We start from the raw sequence: 7,630 nt of genomic DNA, 5'->3' as shown, positions 1-7,630 counted from the left end.
AGAATGACCTAAATCCTGCAAACAAGGAACCTCAGGCACTTGTCAGACAAGTCACTAACTGATATTAATAATATATATGCAAGCCACTTGGAAACAGCACAATGTAGCTTGAATTGGGAGACTGGGAAAATGCTGGCAAACAGTGCTTTTTCATAACACCTTCCACTGCAGAGTGTGTGCAGTGGCAAACAGGGCTTGGAACAACAAGCCTGCTGCTGCTCCTGCTTCCCAGGGACTGCCAGGCGATGCTCTTTGGGTATCTACTTTACAGCATGCTACATCATACATTTATGCCTACAGCCTCTCTGCCCCCAGGATCTCCCTCTGCAGGTGAAGGGCGCACTCACATACACCCCAGTGTATGCCCAGTGCTGTCTCCTGAAAGCCTTGCAGATGCCAACACGCAGAAGAAAAGCTCTGACAGAAAGATACATCTCAAATGTGGCTACAAGTTCTGAAGAAGTAATAGAATTCCAAAATATAAATGGAAATATAGAGCACACAGAGTTTGTATCTTCAGCATATCACGTGGCTGTAGAAATTGGTATTGTGAATATTTCAGTGCCCCTAGATAACAGAAGCCACAGGAGAAGCCTCAAGTTACTGCTAGTGTGAGTTTACTTAGTGTTGTTTTCCTGGTTTTCTTCTCTACAGGCTTTCCAGTTCTATGCTTCACATCAACAAAATAAAATTAATGGATATTCTATAATTAGATGGACTGCTCGCAGAGTTCTGACAGACCTTTACCTCTCCGGGAGCAGCTTATCTACCCTGACAAAACACCTCTGAAGCACCACCAACCAGAGGTTTCAGCAGGCCCCGACTGGTCACATATCTTCCAGCAAGGCATCATAGAGCCTTGGAATGGTTTGGGTTGGAAGGGACCTTAAAGCAAACCTGGTTCCACCCCCTTAGGCTGGCTGCCCCCCACCAGCTCAGGCTGCCAGGTCCCGTCCCACCCGGCCTTGGGCACCTCCAGGGATGGAGCATCCACAGCTCTCTGGGCAGCAGTGCTGGGGCTTTACCTCCCTCTGAGTAAAACATCTCCTCCCAATATCTAACCTAAATCCTCTTTTAGCTTAAAGATATTCCCCCTTCTCCTATCACTATCAGACCACATAAAAAGTTGGTCTCCCTCCTGTTTGTAAACTCCCTTCAAGTATTATAAGGCCACAGCGTGCTCTCCCTGGAGCCTTCCCTTCTGCAGGCTGAACAAGCCCACCTCCCTCAGCCTCTCTTCATAGAAGTGCTCCCCCATTTGAAAGGTACAGCAGCAAGACAGGGCCAGTAATGAGAGGTGCAGCATCAGCAGAGAAAAATCTCCCTTGGCATAAAGAAGCAATGCCTTGATTTTTAGGCCATCAAGAGAGAGAAACATAGACTTTAGCCACCTTCTTCAGATTGAACACCTAAATTAGGTTATTCCTCTACAAAACTTCAAAGCACCAAGGTGTGTCTCCAGGACTTCTCCTCAAAGTTTAGATGTCTAAATTAGATCTAGCTTATACCATTCTCCCAAATCAATTCCATTGCATCTATCAACCTACATTTTTTCAACTATTCATGACATAATCACTGCTAAATAGTGAAATATGTAGCTATACAATAGACTAAACAGATAACTGTGGTGTTACAAGTAAACATTATACATCCTGGGAAGAAAGCGATAGGACACTTGGGAGCATCTGTGTACTACAAAGGATGTTCTGAATCCCACAGTGATTCATTAACCAGTGTCCTTCAATCCACAGCAATTTGGCGTTTGTTTCCTGTGCTGGATTATCCTTTGCCCAGTTTGCTTGTGACAGCATAAAACACCAACAAAAGATCAGCTTATGGTAAAGAGGTAACAAATGCACACACACAGTAATTTTTGGCCGCATCTTTGGGAAAAAAAAAATTATACATCTACTGGAAGCACTACCACCTGCAGATTTAAAACTCATAAATCTTTGAGTGTTTACATTTTCTCAAACTCAATCACTCTAATATTCATGGTAAGTTTGTTCCCAAAGACTGGAAACACGTTGGTTGTTCCTTTAAGGTAAAGAGACGCTTTCCATCTGTATTCACCTAATACAGTCCCTGGGAAGAGGTCCATTGCCCCCACACCTTGCCTGCAGTTACACGCACTCCCCTGGGTCTCACCTCTGCAACTCACTCTAAGGCTGTGCATATGCATGAAAGCCCAACAAGGAAAATGAAATAATTAATATGGACCTAATGCATGCAGTTGTTTCTTCAGAGCAGCTTACAAGGCGAGTCTTGAACTTACTACAAAAAATTCAGTAGAGGAGCAGGCTGCACTGCTGCAACATTTGTTCGTTCAGAAAGCCTCAGACACAAACAAGCCTGACCTCAGTGTAGTCTGAAGAATTTCTCAGTGCAGGGAAACTGAGTATCAACTGAGTAACTGTTACAGCTCCAAATGTCACTGGTGTAAACTTGTCAAAGAGGAAAGACTAAATCAAATTATTAAACCAGTCAACAAGCTGAAAATTTACCTTTTCCTCTAGTGCTTCTGGCAATGGCTAAATGAACTACTAAATCAAACACATCATAGCAAATTAGCAAAGTGTGTTACAGCAAAAATGAAGTTTAATGGCACACAGCAATTGCCAAGATTTTTAATCAATTCTTTGCAGCCTGGGTCCTTAAATGTTTAACAATGGAGGCATACTGTAAAGAAGATTAGCTCAGAACACAAAAGGAAATTCCCTGGTGAAGTTAGCAACATGGAAGGGATTTTTTTTCTTCCCCTTCAGGACTGTCTCTACAATGCTACTATATTTTCACACTAATTTCAATTTGAGTTTCAGTACTGCTTAAATTAAATTACTAGAACAAAACATAACTGCAAACACAGACATTTACCCACATCCCCCTACGTTTTTGGAGGTATGAAATGTAAGACAGGAAAATTACTCAGAGATAATCAAATTATGAGCTCCCCTTTCACACCAGCACAGGCTCCTGCCTGGGAGAAAAGCAACATATTGTGAGGTTCTTAAAATTGCTACAGCTGTTTGCAGACTTTTTTTTATGCTTTTTTAATGTCTCCATTGAATATGTAATTTGTTTAAGATGTGTTAAGTTTTCTCAGACAAATGTTGACTTTTCCAAAACATTTTGCTACTCCATTAAAACAAAATCATTCTTGAGTGCCAGCTTGGCGCATCCAGAACTGCTTCTGCCTATCAGCCATGCTTCTTGTAAGTCCCAAGACTTTCTACCCCAAGTTACTGCCCCAAACTGGGCTTCAGTTCATTTGGGCAGAAAGAAGTGAAAGTGGATGTCAAAGCAAGGAACCACCAAACACCAAGGCTGGCCACTTTTCAAGCGTGTCATCCTTTAGATGGCATCCCTCTCTTCTAACTATGCTAACTGCACCACCGAGATTAGTGCCATCAGCAAACTTGCTGAGGGTAAACTCAATCCCACTGTGTCATTGATAAAGATGTTGAAGAGCACCAGCCCCAAGACGGAGCCTTGGGGGATGCCACTCATGACCAGCCACCACGTGCACAGAGAGCTGGTGACTACAGCGCTCAGGGTGCAACCATCCAACCAATTCTTTATCCACCACATAGTCAGCCTTCAAATCCCACTCTCTCCAATTCAGAGATAAGCATGTAATATGGGACCACGTCAAGGGCCTTGTATAAGACCATGTAGATGACATCAGTTGCTCTTCCTTTCTCCATCAATGCAGTTACTCCATTTTAGAAGTCCACTAGATTGGTTGGGCATGATCTGCCCTTGGTGAAGCCATGCTGGCTCCTTCAGATCACTTGCTCTTCTTGCATGTACCTTAACACCTCTTCCAGGAGGATCTGCTCCACGATCTTCCTAGGCACAGAGGTGAGGCTCACCAACCCGTAATTTCCAAGGTATTCCTTTCTCTCTTTATTGAATAACGGAGTGACATTTCCCTCTTTTCAAAATTTTCCAAAATCCTTACAGCCAAAATTTTCCAAATATGATGGAGAGTGGCTTGGCAACCACATCAGCCAGTTCCTTTAGAACCCTGAGATGCATGTCATCTGACCACAAGCTACTAGGCAAATATACATATTAGGAAAACAAGAATGTGAAATAAGCACTGGTTGTTCATTTACATCAGGGTAGCTCCGTCAAGGTCAGGATAATATCAGCAGCATTGGTCACTAACATTGGCATGTGCCAATGACACTAACAGGCACATGCCTATTCCCATCAGGATCAATTTTGGCAGGTTTATGTTCATTTCCACACTGATGTGGCCCTGTGCTTTTAACAGAGGCAAATCAAAGACCTGTGCAGTGCCCAGGGAGCAGAGAGTGGGATGTGGCGGGGAGCTGCCGCTCCTGTGCTTCTGATCAGTGCCAGCTGCACTGGTTCCCCTGCAGCCCAGCTTTGCTTATGCAGTGAGTTGTGCATCTCAGCCAACATCCCAGGCCACAGCACTTCTCCAGACAAGACTGCACCAGCTGGGGCATGAATATTGCATTGGGTTCACTGAAGAGTGCTTAAAAACAGCCAACACACTCTGTGTGTTCCTGCAGGCAGACCAGGCGGAACGAGGCGGCCTGACTTCACCCACAGGAGATAGGAGATGGGGGACCTGCATCTAGTGCAGCAGATCCAACACAGGGGTGAGTTTTTTTCACGTACACAGTGTGGGACATGCCAGGCTGTGGAAAAGCCACAGGCTGACTGGCACAGCTTGCAAATCATAGCACCCCCCTGTCAATGATTTATTTCTCATTGCTTTTCCTGATGGAACCATAAAATGGCAGTGGTGTTTCTCACAGGGATTGCTAATTACTCATTATTTGCTTTATTTGTATTATCTCAGAATCTCTAACCCCTGAGGAGCCGGACTTTGTTATGCAACGCTTCCCTGAATACAAACTGAAGTATTACCCCAGCTCCAAGTAGCTGCTAGTCAATGGGATGAGATGCTGCCAAATGCTTCAGCACATTGGATCAGGGTGAGTTTTGGTATCAGGTGCCCTTCAATAACAAGACCCAATGATTTAATCAGCAAACGCATAACTGAAATGCAAAGAGCGTATAATATGAAACAGGGGAGATTTAGTTTAGATGTTAAGCAGAAATTGCTTACTCAGGGGAAAATCTTTACTCATTGGAACAGTTTGCCCAGAGAAGCTGTGGATGCCCTGGGAGGACAGGTCAGATGGGGCCTTGGGCACTCTCCATCATCCTTTGACAGTCCTGGCAGATTGGACACTGGCAAATGTGATGCTGTATGGGAACTGCTGAGTCACGGCCTGAACCTCTGATTGAGCACCTGAGGTGAGCACTGAGCCAGCCAGAGGAGCACAGGTGAAGGCAATTCACCTGTGATGCCAGAAGGGGTGGAGCCTGGCTGCACCCCTCCTAGACCTATTTAAGAGCTGGCTACCAGTGGGGAAGGAGCTCTTCTAGAGATTAGCTCTGCTGGAGTTTTGTGAGTGAGCCCAGGAAAGGGGTAAGTTTTCTGTCCATTCTCTTTTTATTGTCTTTATCTGCTTTGCCTAACTCTCTTGTTTATTTTGGAATTGTAACATCCTACTATTCATTGATTATACACTTGGCGAGCCAGCCAGGCTAAATACACTAAAATTTGCATTATGTCTTTTCTTTGGAATTTTTATAAATGGGTGAAGGGGGAGAACAATACTCCTCTAGAGAAAATGATTCCAGGGCAGATCCCAGGATTTCTGGGATCTCCCTGTTATGAGCTAGTGGTTGTCATTGAAAAATGGGGTCCCTTATGTGTTATGGTCCCCATATTGCATGGCAGATTACTTTCAGGGACTTAGCAAGGATGTACTGATCCCTAAAGAAAGACAATTGGCTGCTTCCACAGTGGCATGGCTGTCATTAAATGCCTTAAATCATGCTGAAATAAGAAATAGTACTTTAGAGAATGAAAAACAACTTTTGAAAGACTGAAAAATTAGAGCAAGAACTTGGCATACTAACAGGGAAGAAACCAATTCCACATCTTCCCATAGGCCAAGTTCGTAACATCTCAATAAACAATGACCAGACTCCTGAATCAACAGACTTGGTCCATCAGGAAAATAAAAAATCCAAATTAGATCTTGAATATCCAATTTTGACAGATCCACTAGAAGTCTGTCCTGTCACAACTCAAAAAACAAAAAAAGTACAGGACAGACCTGCAGGGGTGCCGCCTGATCAGTGGCCCCCTGCTCAGACTCATTTACATGTAACAGCTCGGCCATACACGGCAACAGAATTGATGGACTTAGTACAGCAATTTCGGCAGAAGCCTAGAGAAAGTGTGCCAGCTTGGTTGTGAAGACTGTGGGATTCTGGGGCAGAAAGTGTTTTGGTGAATGGCCCAGAAATAGCCAAGTTGGCCACCATGACTGTCCATCCTGTTCTCAGACAGAGGTTATATGTGAGTAATCAATATCTTGGTGAAAACCTTTCTAGAATAGAATGGTTAATGGCGGCCTGTCGTATGGTATGGCCGAATAAATCGGATATACCTCTACATACAGGGGTGTGGTCCTCCATGGAGTACCTTCACAATTATACCTGTGAGCTGGGTGTAAGGGAAACATCTATGAAGACACATTTGATGGCCCTGATATGGTCAAATTTTCAGCAGGGATGAGAGACTTGATTCTACAGCAAGCTCCCTCTCATCTGTATGGTAGTCTAGTCTCTATATTAAATCCCCTGGTGGCCTCAGAAGCTGTAGTCCAGCAGGCTGCCCAGTTAGTGGCCAACCTAGGAGAAACAGAATGCCTGTGAACTAGGCACAATATTCAGATGTTGGAGGAAGCAGAGGTCCAGCTGGTAAGTAAAACCAAAATGCCAGCTACTCGAGTTCCTCAATCGGGACCCATAAGGGTCTCCCAAAAACAAATGTTTAATGATTTAATTCGGGCTGGAGTCCAATTTGCTAAGATTGACCACCAGCCCAACCATGTCCTTCTCCAGCTCTGGTGACAACTAAAGGACAATCAAAAATTTCAGAACTACCCTAAGAAATCAAGGGTAAGGGTTATAGAAAGAATACCAACAATGACATGGAACCTAGAAGATTTTGTTTTTCCTCATAGGAAAAAAAAAGCTGCCTCAGGTGTCTCGGGCCACAGTGCCTGAGCCACCAGAAGCAAAAGAATTGGCCTTAGCACAATTCATGGTGTGACAAAGGATGTTAGTCCCCCTAATTCTATGTAGAATTAACGACTTATTGGTCCCAAAAAAATATTCAGAGTTATGGCGTTAGCGGACAGCGGAGCAGAGACATCAATTATCTACAGAGATCCAACCAAATTTGATGGGGACAGAGTGTTGACTGGTGGTTTTGGGGGACAGACTATTCCTGTCACCCAAACATGGTTAAAACTGGCGGTTGGGCGTCTCCCACCCTGGGAGTACAAGGTGTCTATTGCCCCAGACCAAGAATACATCCTGGGCATAGATATTCGATGGGGTCTGGCTCTCCAGACAACTGTGGGAGAGTTCAGACTTTGACAGAGATCTATCAGTATCTGGGAGGTGCAGGATGGGCCTACTTGCCTGTCAAAACCATACCGGATTACTAATGTGAGACGGTATAGACTCCTGGGTGGGCAAAATGAAATATCAAGAATGGAGCAGG

The sequence above is a fragment of the Lagopus muta genome, chromosome 2 (genome assembly GCF_023343835.1).
Source record: "Lagopus muta isolate bLagMut1 chromosome 2, bLagMut1 primary, whole genome shotgun sequence".
Classification (NCBI taxonomy): Eukaryota; Metazoa; Chordata; class Aves; order Galliformes; family Phasianidae; genus Lagopus; species Lagopus muta.
The sequence above is the reverse complement of the archived record's forward strand: the minus strand, read 5'-3'. Positions refer to the sequence as shown.